We start from the raw sequence: 15,871 nt of genomic DNA, 5'->3' as shown, positions 1-15,871 counted from the left end.
CTCTTCCGACTTCAAATATGAGGTGAAAATACGGGCCAAATGCTGATGGGTTGAAGAAAACTTCTTCCATCAGAAGGTTTTGATACAATCTGGTCCCGGTGCCGAATAGTTCTTCATCCCTCTTAATACTTTTTTACCTCCTCGGTAGTGATGGGTGGGCATTCTTTATCAGGTGTTATGAGGGCAACACATAACTCTTTGAAGGTATTTATATTTTCTGAGTCTTCGCCCAGTCTATGCTGAACTTCGTAGACTTCTCTCCAAAATACTTCGACCTCCTCTGATTTGGGTGGGTGTTCGACAGTAACTGGAGGGTCTTGAGAGAGTCGAGATGGATCAGAGAGAAACTGTTGATTTTCTCTGACCCACCTCTGCCTCCGCTCTAGACTTCTCTTAGCGTCAGATAGTACACGTATTCTATCAATATGCTGCCTGATGGTCAGCAGCTTTGACTTGTTAAGTGTGTGATAACGGGTCCGTGATAACTTTCGGACCTTGGCGGTAAAATTCCTGCCAGATGTGATGTAGTCAATCACACATTGAATGCGGGACGCGTACTGTCTTGCGCAGCCTATCTTTATGGCAAGTTAATGCATTCGTCTTTTGGTCTTATGATCAGCCGTTGGTTTTGTTTTACGGTTCGCATCGGCCAAAGCTCTCGCTGAATTATACACACAATAATTGATAGCCAGATCTTTAGGCTTGAGAGAAACCTTGGTGTTGGTGTTTCTCCGGGTCGTAAAGCATCGCTCTTCATCTATTGGATGCCTGCCCGCGGTTGGTCTTAGTGTCGCCCCTCTTTCTTTGTTGCCGGCTTGTTCTAGCTATGGTAGAGTAGGCGTTCCGCTTACATAGCCCCTTTTACGGAGTAGTTCAGCATGGTTTCGCAGACGTTGCTGCGAAAAGTGCGATAGCTCCGGGTGTTTCTCGCACCACAGAGCAAGCAGCCGTGCCATGTAACCCCGTTCACGGGCCACACTCGCATCGTAGCACTCTAGCAAGTCGTGATTCAGTTGCTCCGTCCACCCAAAGGTCGAGAGATCCCGCCGATCCATCGCATTGAATCCATTTTCATTGGCTCCCCCAGCTCTAGATTGGTCGGCATTGTTGGCCGACCCATTGTCGGGAGCCCTGCGCGTTCTGTTGTTTTGAACCGCACTTACTACATCTATGTTTGGTGCTGTCATTGTTGTTCCCACGAGAAACTAGGGAAAGGGGTTCATCCATCCTTGTAGAGCCCCGCATGCAAGGATAAGGCTGCGTACTCTGAGAGGTCGCCCGGTATCCCTTTTGCAATCCTTTTTTCAGCGTCTTTGTTTACTTTAAAAGCGTTTTCAAACAATTTTCCAAATGATCATTTCTAATGTAAAATTGCCTGCACTTTTGAAATATGTTATGCAAAGTTCTAAAAAATGCAATCGTAAAAAGTTATGATTATTTTTTTTTTGTAAAAGAACGTGGTTTTTCAAATCAAACTTTTTTTTAAAATAAAATTTTCACTTCGAATCCACGGAAAGACCTGAGCGGAAAAATGATATATAATATTTTCGCCTGGGGAAATTAGTTAATAGTGAAAAAATAGTGGCGTTAGTCTCTAAACTTGAGATTTTATGTAAAGGTTTCGCGAAAATCAAAATGGCGGCTAAAAGCCAAAAATTCTATTCTATTTTCATCACTTTTACGAATAATAAAACCTTTCATTACATTTCCATTACAAATTGAAAGATCTGATGGCAGATTCATGATCAGCGATCCAAAAAACCTCCGTATATGCATTTTCATAAAAATCGAATGAAAGTTCTTAATATTCGTAAAAGTAATAAAAATACCATAATTTTTTTTTACTTTTAGCCGCCATATTGGATGCTAAAATTTTGATTTTCGTGAAACCTATCCATAGAATTTCAAGTTTAGGGTTCAATGCCACGATTTATTCACTATTGACAGATTTACCATCGTGGATTTGAAGTGAACATTTTATTTGAAACAAAAGTTTGATTTCAAAAACCACCTTTTTTTAATAAACAATCATAACCTTTTAGGTCTGCTTTTCTTCGAAATTTACATAACATATTTGAAAGGTTCCGACAAGTTTAGACAAAAAATTACTATCTTGGAATTTAAAAAAAAACTTTTTCATAGTGAACAAAGCCGCTGACAATGGCATTGGAAAAGTTTCATTTCGGACGTTAATGGGTTAAGGACGCCGAAACCAGTACACTGGCTGAAAATTGATTTTCCTAAGTTCAGTCCATAAATACTATAATTACGTTTTTTTAGGTAATTAAGTCATATCCCTGTTTTAAATCAAATCTGTGTGGAATTGTTTAAAAAGCTCAGCGGCATAGCCAGGATTTTTTTTTACGGGAGGGGTTTCGACTTTTTTCGGAGGTAGCTACGGGTTTATTCTTAGGCAGAGTGGAGGAAAAGGTAATTAAATAATAAAATTACACTCGACTCGCGGTACTGTGAACATTTAGCGCCGATCCACCCTCAATAGTGAGAACACATGAGGGGACCCCACACCTACGGAATCGTTCGATATCATCAAATGTAGAAATGAGTAGTGGGGGATTAGGGGTTATAGCGTCGTTCTCACTATCGAAGGAAACATGTACTCCATAGCGGGAGTTCGTAGTACTGAATATCACTATATCGCAACTCGAGTGTATTTAGTTTCGGGGGGCCTAAACTCGTATTCCAAAACAATTGAAAAATAATCCTTTACAGTGTAACAAATTTTGATGAAATAGATATTGTAGAAAAAGTTCTTCAAGATATTGTAAAAAAATGGAACTTTTCTATTACTTTAGCAGGAAAAATATTTCCACAGCAAGGTTTTTTAAAAACTTTTTTGGAATTTTGAAAATTAAGAAAACATTCAGGAAGGAATCTTTTTGTCATGTGTCCTAAATAAATTCTTCTGAAACAGTGAATATTTTGAACTTTTTTCGTTCTATTCCATACCATTTATATTTTATTTTAGCAGTACTTTTTGGGATGTAAATTCAATAAATTTATGCTCAAACAGGACATATTTTGGATATTATTGGTACTTTTTATCTGTTTTAGAAGTATTTCTTTGGGTATACGTCGTATGAATATTTGTTAAACCATTTTTTTAAATAAAATAAAGCTTTCCTAAATACTCTTATCCTGAACAGGCCGTTTTGATACTTTGATTCTATTTCCACATTAATTGTTTGGTACGAACTTGTACGAACGATAACAGGAAAAAACTTTATGCTCAGTTTTTAAGTTTAATAAATAAGTATATAAATTGGTAAATATGTTATTTTGTAAAACAAGATTTTAAGACCAGAAAAGTCTTTTCAATATTCCCCGATCCATACATCTCCTCATTACCCTTTGCTGTTAGATTTTACCGAGGGATGCTTGCTTCGTCGACGCGTTCTTACTAATCGCAGACAAACTGTAATCACATGGATGCATGCATTAGCTTCCCGTGTTAATTATCTTCAAGCTGGTTCCTCTGACATATGATGCACCGTCCGCCATTATTTTTTTAACGATGCAATTTTTCCCAGCATTAGTAAAATGCGTGAAACGGATGGTATTCAGGGATGGGGACTAAACTACGAAGGTCTTTTTTACACAAGAATAATGAATTTTCCAGAGATGGAAAATTACGTTGAACGTGTGAGAGATGAACTATATAAAACTGTTTTACATGTACGAGTATGTAACAAATGCATGTAAAGCTTATAAGTACTACGCCTAAAACATGTGCTGCATGCTTTCACTTGTCATATATATTTCCGTTTCGCGCAATAATGGAAAGAGAAAAAGGATTGGGGTGGAAGTAGAAAATGGGAAAATGGTTAAAAGTACTTTTCATGGCTCCAGTGCATATGCGGCAGTCGATTCCAACATAACAATGCTTGATTTATGAAGCAGAAAAATTTTTAGCGGATGGAGAATCTGAGGCCCGTATTTCGTTCAAGAGAGGAAGAAGAAACGAGCTATGTTGTCAAGAGTAATATCTGCGGGTTATATTCTTCAAATAGGATATTAAAATTGAGGATTTGAAGCAAAGAACTATGGAAATCGTGTCGATAGCCAATCTACGATGGGTTGCAATGATAAGGGGCCTATACTCGTTTTGTCATTACCGCTTAAACTCCCTTTTCGTGTTTTGATGCTATTCTGTTGAATTGGGAATGCAAGGCAGGAAAATCCCACCGTTTTCACAAATAACGAGAAGGTTTCGCGAACATTACGACTTCTTCTTTATTGTATTGCGAACTTTAACTCACAAGTTTCTCAGGAGTGCAGACCTTGCGTCAGAACATTGAAGACATACTTTCTTAATAATTTATAAAAGATGTTGCTTTACTTTTTTCATTTTAATTCTTTTAGTTAATAATTATTATTGAATTAAAACGATAATTCAAAAGTGGAAATCCAGAATGAGGTAGCTGACAAAGTGGCAATTGTGCAGGAGAAATTTTCCTTTCAAACTTACGTATTGCTTAATCGATATCAAAAAAGCTTCGTCGAAATCAAGCTTCTAGTATGAAAAATATTATTTAAAGGTGATCATGCAGTCTGGCCACTTTTTCATTCTGTACGAATCAAATGGAGAAAATTATAAGAAACGAAAACTAAAAAGGTTCAAGACCCTGATAAAAATGATATATTCTTTTTAATGGTGACAAGATCCCAAGATGCTAAGCTAACAAAGACAGAGAAAAAATGCTTTTTGAAAAAAGTTATTCAGTTCCGAGAAAATTAATTTTTAATGAGACAGTGTCACAGTGTACGAGATGATTTTTCACTTTTAGGGAACGATAAATAGTCAAATGTACACTTCTTCTTGCAGTACCATAAAGATATTGAAACATAATCCTTTCGTGAATTTCTCAAAAAATAGTTTGATCACAAAATTCTTTATTTTTATTGGATAGAAAAATGTAACTTTGAGATATTGCTACCATAAAAATTACGATTTTGATCACATCCTTTTAGCATGACGTTTATTTGCATTTTTCAGAATTTGGTGGGAGAAATTTTTGAAAATTTTTCAGCTGCCTCTTTTTGACTTTCCAAACTTCACTTAAAGAATTTGAAAAACTATTATAGGTCAATTGCATTTTGAATGGAACTTGAATCGGTGCATATGATATATTAGGAAAATTATTGAATTCTTTTGAGTGTCACTGAGTAGCAGGTGAAATTGGAAATTTTAGGACTTCTGAATTGATTACATTTTTGCGTTAGCAAGACCTCTGTATAAAAATCTCGTTTTATTTTAGCAAAAGCAGTAGAATGCTGTTAAAACCCGATAGAATATTAGGTTACGTGAACGTCGTGGATAAGCTGGCTCAAGTTCTTCGTGAGTCGCTAACTTTAAGAAATAAGATTGATTACTTCCAGGTTACAAAAGTGAGGAAAGGCTTCTGCTTATTTTTTTTCTTTTAATTGAGGAGTAAGGTCATGTATATTTTTAAATTTTGCAACGATAATTAATGGCCAACCTTTAATGCTTGAAACATGCGTTTTTGATAATTTATTGTTACAAGGAACTTTCCTCGTATTAACTTTAAAGTTTTAATTCACAGTCGATCTATTAATATTTAAATTAAATATTTTCGCGACAGTTTTTCTGATGGGATAAAAAAACTTTTTCATGTTGTCCAAAAATAAATTCCCAAAAAGAATTGTTTTGCTGTATTCTAATTTGCAATTTACTCAACGTTTAAAAGAAAAATCGGATTCCAGACAGATGAAGTAAAGCAAATAAAAAAGGTTGGATTGTCAGCCTACCGAATTCCAATGAAATGTCTGTCACTTGAGTACACTGTTTGAACGACGGTATTGCTATTTGTGCGACGTGGAATGTGGAGAGATAGTATATTCAAATCGTTAAGTACTAATTCAAATGAAGCAAATGCAACGTTGATAATTGGATCTATAAATAAATGAGTAATTTGCATGAAGCAACATTTTGTTATTTTATGACTTTATTAAGCTGACAAAATAATCTTGGTAGTCAAAAAAACTCACAGGGTTAAAAATCAAAAGTTTCAGGTTAAAAAAATTACCCTATATAAAACTTCACACTATATATAATCTAGACATAATCTTTCCGCCATCACACGCTTTTCTTTCGTTGCTATCTTTGTAACCCTTTTGGATTTAAGATAATTTCATTCTCATCTTTATTTAGACAAAGAAAAGTCGTGTGACGTATTATGTACGCGTCCCCTAAATTATAATTAATCATCAATGGGATTGATTAATTATGTATTGTTACTATTTTTTGTTGACATTTATTAATAACAGTGAGTTTTATCCAAAAACAAAATCCATAATGCATTATTTTCTATAAGTTTCGTAATAAAATATTTTGCATATATTTACATTTTGTGTGACTGAATCAAAAATTATTAGAAGTCAAAATATAAATTCGTTAAACAGGAATACATTCTAAAAATCAAAATATAGTTGATTCGTTTTAAAATTGTAAGTTTTAGTTTCTGAGGGTTAATAATTAATGTGTAATGAAGATTCAAGGATTTTTTACGTTCCTCAATTTCTTTGAAAAACATAAGACGTAAATACGGAACAAAGGTCAGACTATATCTTATAGTGAACCTAGGGTTCACGCCCACTTTTCTTCTTAAAAGGATGCTCTTCTGGATGTAATCAATCTTGAATGTAAAAAAACTTTCCATTTTAACGATATTCCCCTATTATAAATACAAAAAATAAATGTGTTAATACGGATCATTTTTATTATATGTAAGATTTGTAAAATTTACCAATTTTTTCAATGAAATTATTATTTATACGTGAATCCTCTCGTACGCTGATTTAAATTTTTTATACATTATTTGTATTGCCGATATATCATAAGATCAAATTTTATTTATGGACAAAAGAAAATATTAGCATTTAATTCTGCACGTTACCAGCAGATGGTGGCATTACTCGTGAAAGGAAAAACATAAAAATGAAAACAACAAATTGATTATACTCATTTAATTGAAAATAATTCAACTTAAATCAAACAATTCGCCTTGTCTTCATTTGAGATCAAATAAGTCGTTGACAAAACAAGATATTAATATAGGATTTAGTTTGTAAACAATAGTAATTCAAAGATACAAAAATTAGGGAGATAACATTTTCGTTTGTGCAAAATATTAAGTATAAGTTAAAAAATGAATTATTAGAATTGGTCAGTATTAGATTAATGTAAGGAATATTATGAACGATGCAAATTTAAAATACCAGTGACCACACTAGAATATGTAACCGCCTTCAATTACTGTTGATGACGTAGTAAAAAGGTATTTATGTCAGTAACGAGAGCACTGGACTCGTACGTTTGCGGTACTATCGCGGTTCTCTTCCCCGTTATGCGAAAACCGCGATTCAGATTGGAAAACCATTCTTTTCGTTTCGCATTTTAATCGGTCTATTTTGATTTTTGATTCTTACATTTATATTGCAGGCAACAATTTATTTTAAAATATAAAGATGAAAATGGTTTTGGATGTTTGCATAGTAAAGAGTGTACAGTCTGAGTAGATCGATATGGTATCATTTAAGTGCAGCTGCTTTCTAATACTTTCCAAACTGTTCAGAAAATTCTTGATCTATCAAGTAATCAAGAATTTAAACTTTAATATTTTGTGCAGTCTGAACTCAAATACAATTAATAAATTATATAGATTTTGTTTTATATACATCTGATTAATAAAATCTGATTAAATATTTTTAGAGAGAATGGAAAAGCTGATATGGTACAAAAAATTTTAATCATTTTTATATTATGAAATTGTATTCAAACATAAAACTGTTCTAGAGAATTAAATATAAACATTTTCATTGTTTTTTACTCGCTTCTGGATGGATGTCTGATCCATTTACCTTCCTATATATAAAAGGAAGAAGAGGAGTTTTCCAATGGATAATTGAAATTCGATCATGGAAGGCTTTTACTTTTTATTTCATGATATATCAAGAAAGATAATTTAAAATTTCACACATAGTTTCGATGAATAATTTTGAAGATAATTTCAACAAATTTTTAAAATAATTTATGTGTATTGTGTAATATATAATTTTAAAATAAATCGGTTTAAAAGGCTAAATTATAAGATCAACTTAGGTGTAATTCTCTTCAATTGGCAGCTATTTTAAGTAAGAAAAGGGCATTATTTAAAAAAATAAATATTACATAGATTAATATGAAAGGTTAGAGATCCAAAATGGTTATTTCTTCCATTTCTACGTATTATGTAATTTAAATAATTATTATGCAATTTAACATAGTTGCGACATTTAACATGGAAAAAATGAAGCATCTGAGTTTCCATTGCATTGAAAATGTAATGGGTTAAGAATGCATGAATTATAAGTATATAATTATCTAATTTTATCAGATTGGAAAAGGTAGAGGACGCTAAATGCGTACTTTACATGACCCATTCTCCAGTAATTATATAATGGCGCTATTACATTTTGGACACGTTTCGAGTAAAACATTATTTATAGTCAGTATCAAAAGTGCTGCTCTAACTTTTCCCGCCTCTTTACAAATAGTAAGTCAGGCTTTATAATTCTTACGATCTCTTTTTTATATATATATATATCACTGTCAGAAAAGCGAATTAAACAAGATGTAATTTATTCTATGATGTGTTTCTATAGAAACTTCATTTATAGGTTAAATAAAAATGATGTAATTTTTAATTTTGTATGATAATGTGTTCTCATACCAGTATTCTACGCTTTAGAGTATAATTATCTCTTAATCGACCTAAAAGGTATAAAAATTCGTTTACGTTGCAAAATATCCATAAAATGAAATAAAATGATAGATAGATAATGGTTCGACAAAGACACACGTGGAAAAGTTAAAAATAAATTAAAATCATTGGCAGATAATTTACACGGTATATTTCTTTGAAAATAATTTTTTTACGTTAGGAATGATAAAAACCAATTTAATAAAGGTTTGAACTGATGGATAATTCTCAAAAGTTGCCTTGAGTTTTTCATTTCTATTTCATATTACTATTTTGGCTTAAAATTGTTTGTTTACATTCTCATCAGAGAAGGTATCAGATTTGTGTAAAATTTGAATCCTAAAATGAAGGTGAAGTTCGTTAACCAGCCATTTTGGATAAAAATTAAGAAATTGAGGCCTGTTTGAATATTTTTGTATCCACTTTTTTCAAGATTCAAAAATTCGGTTTACGGATATTCATAGTATTCAAAAAGACGAACAATTTATATAAATGACTTTTTTGATAAAACTAAAACTTACCAGAGTTATAGCATTTACGAAATTCCAAAAAAACACGAAAAATAACATTTTAAGACAAATAAGGCAAGCTATGAAAAAAATTCACGAAAAGAAATAATAGAAAATCGAAAATTACTCTCTTAGTGAATGAAGCAAAAAAAGATGAAGCAATAGGGCACCACAACTGCGATGTAGAACACGTTGCGGTAGAAAATTTAATTTACAAAGTCTGGGTCACTGAGGTTAAGGATGTAATTTAGAAGTTAAAAAATGGTAAGGCTGATGTGTAGACCGTATGCATAACGTTTAAATAGTAAAAGTAAAATGGGAAATGAGCAAATTTAGTTTATGAAAAAACGACAAAAGTTGAAATAAAATGTTTAACCAATTTTTTTCTAAGAATGCGCATTTTTTAAGGAGAGAATGAAACTACGTATGTTTTAATACCAATGCATGTTATGAATTGTAGTATTATACATTCATGGAAATTATATACAATTTGAGGGATCAATTCGAGTGCGAAGCACGAGATACGTGTTAAGAATGTGTTCGTTAAAGTCGAAGGAGTTCAAACAAAAAAGAATTCACTATCACCAAATTACTGTTGTCGATGCTTTCACCTTCAATTTAAAAAATGTTTGCACAAGTGTGAGGGATATACAAAGATCGAGCGCGGAACGCGAGGTAAATGTATTATCAAGTACGAAGCGCGAAAACTAAAAGCAACGAGAATGTGCCCGCTAAGCGGGCAATTTTTTTTTAAATAATAAATTAAAAATGAGAACTGACTCTGAGCACAAGCTAAAGAACACCTTTCCGGTCGCTTGGGTTTTTAATAGCTGAGAGTTTTCTCTGTTTTAAAAATACAATGACTAAAATGAAAACTCAATTATATTACTAAATTGCATGATAACTGTTTCAATGCTGCTGGTGAAAGTTTTATTAAACCCCAGAGCTATTGCTGAAATCTGATTGTTTTGGTTACTTAATTTTTAAAATTTCTCTTTATACCACTCAGTAATTAATCGGAGATCATAATTTCGGCAATAATGAAAGAACCAAACAAACTTTGTAGGCAAAATAATAAATGGATATTTTATAAACAAAATTAAAGTTTTTTTAATGTATTTCCAATTTTCAATAATCTATATTCATAAGTTGGTAACGAGCTATTCCAGTCAGAAGGGATTAAACAAGTTTAGGCATATGTTCGTGAATCGATATGAGCGATTAACGGCGACAGAACACATGTCTCGAAATTACACATCCGATTACAGGTCTATGATTCATACGCACATCCGATGCGTAATTACGTCTGTCAGAATAGGTGAATACTAATTCCGACTAATCGATTCACTTCGTGATTGATGTTTACCTATGACCAGTGACATACAAAGAGATATTTATTCGCAAGTTCTCGTCTTAAACTTGATGACATGATATTAAAAGAAAATCCCTAAATATTAGAGTCGAAGCACGACAATTTTTCGAAATATCTTTGTATTTTAAATAAACTGAAATTAATTATATGTTTTTGAATTTGCTACTTAAACACAAATAAGGACATTTTCTTATTATTTATAAGACTTGGTTGAAAAAATACGAAATTGCAAATTATATGCTTTAGAATTGCTTCTTCATTCATCATAGAGTATTTGATATCAAGATCAATGAAAATAGAGGTACGAAAAGTATATTGACCTGGATCCTGGACTACTTTTTCTTAAACCTTTGGCCTAGCAGTCAAGGGTTAAAGCCCCTCGAGTGGTAGGTTTTCTCGATAGAGGATGGTCTCGAACTCCTTTGAAACTACAACCTTCTATGTTATACTTTCTGCCTAATTCCCCCACCAATCTTCTCCTTCTTACCTTTGGGTTTTCGTATCTTGATACTTCTAGAAAATTCAAATATTCAAGTGCTATATTTCAATGTGCAAGCTTTCCACAGATTGACGTTCTAACAACATTTTTTTCGAGGTTTAAAGTTGATTTCAAGATTTTTAATTTTATGGACCATACTTGATAATAAGCGGCATCAAGTGAGATTATAAATTTGAAAATCAAGTATGAAACTTGAAGTGAAAGTAAACTTTCCAAACTTTCAGGAAAATTTTCACGAGTAAACAACTTTTGGTAACTATTTAAAACAAATAAAACGAGTTAACGGATAGTAAGTCTCTGATTCTGTCTCTGGTATTTCTATATGCGCCGCAAGTTTACTGTTTTAGTGACGACCTCATAAATAAAACAGAAATAGCGAATCCCACGTTCAACCAATAAATCTGGATTTAACCTCGGAGGGTAAAATAAAATATTGTAGCACAGATACAGACTGATAGTTTAGAGTTGCTCTGTTGTTCTGACTTAACCTTTGAGCTTACTTGAGAATATTTTATTAAGTTTCTTTTGATAAAAAGCGAAGGTAAAATGGAAGAGTATCAAAAATAATGAAAAACAATAAAAAATAATAAAAAGATGAATATTATATAATTCATAAAATATATAACATCCCTATAGTTGGAAGACTATTCAGTTTGTAAAGTCTAATGTGACTATTTTTTCACTTTTTACAACCTCAGGTCTCTCTTGTTTCATTTATTATTTGCCACAGCTATTCCTAATCTGCGAAATACTATTGCCTTCTACTTTGAAATAAAGTAATAACTTCCAAATGAAACAAATAAAAGATTTGTCTAAACTTCCTTCAAGATTGACGGAATAAAAACTTCGAGTTCTTTACCAAAAAGTTTCAACATATTTAATAGAAAAACCCTAAGAATATCATTATCAGATCTCTCAACTTGTGTTTAAAATTTTAAGCAGAAAAACGTTCATCTTTTCTAAGGCTTCTAATACAGAATTTATGAAATTCTTTTCTGCATTATGTGAAGAGTCAAGACAATAAACAAAAATTTCTTTTGAGCTCGAGCTCGCATAGCATCCAAATTACAATTATGCAAAAGTATTCCATGAAATTATTCTTTGCTTACAGACGCACGAAAGTGATTGTAACTTAATGAAGTGACGCCAGTTCATTGGAAATTCGGGTGATAATTAAAGTTATAGTCTTAACGCAGTGGTCGGCACGCTCTTGCCCAGGGCAGAATACCCTGCCCTGGCTGCCCTGCGACGTACTTTCAGGGCAGTACCTGCGAGCTTGGCCAGACCACCCCTTTCCTAAGGGGTCCTTTGATAGTAAATGGGAAAAAAATGTGAGATTGAAAAATTCGTTATTTTGCAGTCAGTGACTTGAAAGTAATATATTTGGAACCTCCGTATTTTTCCGATTACAAAGACATGTAATTTGTCTATAAAGGTTGAAAATTTGAGAAGTATTTAGTATTAAATTGACTGTAAATCTGATGTTTCTTGATATTAAACTCTTTCAAATTTTTTACTTTTCTAGGCAAGTAATATATCATTGGAATCAGAAAAATTCGTAGAAGCTGATAATGCTATTTTCAAATCGCTAGTTCAAAAATTAAAAAATTTTAAATTTCTGTACTTTGACATGCATGTGGACAAAAGACCCTTGCTGGAGTAAGCTCACTCACGCTAAGGTGCATGTATAGACCGAAAAGTAGTAGAAAAAATTAATTCGGGTGGAGCCTGACCATACCTGAAAATTAAGCAAAAAGTTTGCCGACCACTGTCTTAACGAAGTCTCTAAAGCGATTTTCGCGAGTTGCAGGATTCAGATCGATAATTAATGCTTAGTCACGTACTCTCCGCATTCGCTTAATTTAGTAGATTTTCGCGAAACTGGTAGGTGAGCATTGCAGCGGCCACTGACATTAATCAGCTGTCAAGGAAAGTTCTCAAAAGTCAACTGGACGGTATGCGCTAATTTGACAAGATTACTGAAACCGTAATAGGAGTTGTTGATATAAACGATTTAGTGTCGTGTGCTACTCCGAATTACACTTCGCGAGAATCCTAGGCCACATCTCCGGGCGCCAAGCCAAATTTATAAAAAATTATTTAATTGCAGATATTCGAGATTATTCCCACGTAACACAACCTCTGGTAACTACATGATTTAAAAGGAAAATGTTACTAGTTTAAATTACGTGATTATGAGTTGTGACGTTTGGGTCATTAGCAAGTTGACTTACACATGTAAAAAGACAATTTGACAGATAACCCGGAGTAAAACTAAAAATTCAGAAACTGCTTTGGACAAAATATTGTTATTAATTTTCTTACGCAAAATGTAAAATTACAAATACGAGACTTCATTTAAAGTTTGGAGTTCTATTTGTCAGAAATGAAAACCTATTACCTCATGGATAATTTCAATTATTTTTTAACCTGAAGTTAGATATTGGTATTATAAGTTCTGGCTGACTTACTGAGTGAAATGATTAAATATTGAAATTTACTGAATGAATAAATACTTTTAATACGTATTTCTCCTCAGGTATTTTTAAACAGAAATATGGAACTGGACAACTTGAATCGCAGCAATAAAAGATTAATACGTTTAAAGTGGAAAACTTCAAAATTGAATAAAATGTTACCAAATTATGCCAATAAAAAATAAGAAAATCAACTGTCATAGTTTATATGAATATGACTTGATGATAATCATAAAACATATTTGCTGATAGCATTATCACAAACAATTCTTTTTCTCATAAGAGCGTCTTACTTGTGAGTTGTTTTAAATGCCACTAATTATATTTTTTATCAGCTTCGTTTCCTGATTATGACATGATTGCCTCATTGCGGTGTCACAAAAGGACATGAACCTTAAATTGGAATAAGCTCAGTTGAAAAAAAAAAATCTGCCCGCTACGCGGGCACATTCTCATCGCATGCTGTGCGCGCGGCTCGCTTCGCTCGCAAATTTGGGCGGGCGACTGTTGGTTCTCGCGCTTCGCGCTCGATGTTGTATTTATCTCGCGCTTCGCGCTCGATTATGCATTCACCTCCCGCTACACGCTCGGTCTTTATATTTTCGCACATTCTTGCGCAAAGATTTTAAAATTAAGACTCAAAACATCCACCACTGTAATTTTGTGATTGTGAATTCTCTTTCGTTAAAAAAGCTTAGCTTGAGAGTTTGAGTGCACCTACGGCACGCGACTGAGGGCAGTCGCACTCCTCGCTTAGTCTGTGCATTTCTTCCGAATTCGGACACAGACCTTTTAAAATCAAAGGTGAACAGACACACAACTGTAATTTTATGATTTTTAACTCTCTTTTGTTAAAGCTCTTTTTTCTTTAACGAAAACATTCTCATCACGTATCTCGTGCTTCGCACTCGATTTTGTCAAATCTGTCAACTGTTCTAGATTATACACAACACTTTTATATCAATTATAATACATTTTTTATGTAATTCTCCCGGAGATTACTTATTAATAAATTGCAAAATAAAGAGAAAATTATATTTATCATGATTATTTTTGTATTTGTTTCTTATTTTGCTTTAAATTGTATTCTATGCTGCTCTGAAACATGTATCATTTCAATAAATGTATAGCATTACAATTCATACTATGCATAAAAATTAAATCATACTAATTCTTATTTCCTTGTTTTTATAATTTTTTTATTTTTAATTTTGTTTTTTACGATTACATAAAAAGTACTGCGCATCTGCATAGGGTCTAATACAGGAACCTATATAGGGTCCTATATAGGAACCTATGTCCTCTTTCGCCTTTTCTGTGCTTTTTCCAAAAAGTTGATTTTTTAATTTTTAATCTTATGTTTTACGATTAAAAGAAAATCTACTCGTCCTATCGAAAAATAATTAATAATGAATTTATAGATCTTTTCAGGCGAACAACTTTTATCTGGTAATTTAAGTTCATACCTTTTGTCGTTTTTACAAACAAATTTAATATTTTTATTTAAAATGATATTTTTTACGACTAAAGCAAAAACTAACTGTCCAATGAAAATTATAGCTCTTTTTTAGATGAACAAGTGTTGTCTCATTTTTTCTCGTAGCTTATATCGAAAAGTGATTCACTCTTAATTTGTAGTTCTTTCCAGGGCGCGCAATTTGAGCTTTTTCATTTTTTTCGTATCTTGCATAGTTTGACCAAAAAATGAAATTTTTGGATTTTTCATTATTTTTGGTATGATCAAATTTCAAGTGTTCAACTTCTCGACCAAATTAAAAAAGTTGTTATCATAGTCCTGTAGGGCTTTTAAAAAGCAAAGTTTTTCTTTTCCTGACTTTTTTTAATACCATGCGTTATTCGGCGTAAAATGTCCATTTTAGTTTGTTTTTTTGGATTTTGAAAATGCTCTAACTCTGATAATTTTCTTTTTATAAAAAAAAGTTAGAAGGATAAATTGTTTAGGTTTTGAAGTAGTATGAACAACCGTGCATAGAATTTATACATCTGGAAAAAATGTGGTTTCAAAAATTTTTTGTACGATCAAATTTCGAATTTTTAACTTTTTGACTAAATTCAAAAAGTTGTTATTATAATATTGTAGAACTTTCAAAAAGCAATGTTTTTTTTCCAGACTTTTTTTCGTATCATGCGTTGTTTGGCTTGAACCGTTAATTTTAGTTTGTTTTTCTGGATTTTGAAAATGGTAGAACGAACTTGACCTTAAGTTTAGGACA

The sequence above is a fragment of the Belonocnema kinseyi genome, chromosome 2 (assembly GCF_010883055.1).
Source record: "Belonocnema kinseyi isolate 2016_QV_RU_SX_M_011 chromosome 2, B_treatae_v1, whole genome shotgun sequence".
NCBI classification, from domain to species: Eukaryota; Metazoa; Arthropoda; class Insecta; order Hymenoptera; family Cynipidae; genus Belonocnema; species Belonocnema kinseyi.
This window is presented reverse-complemented; position numbering follows the sequence as displayed.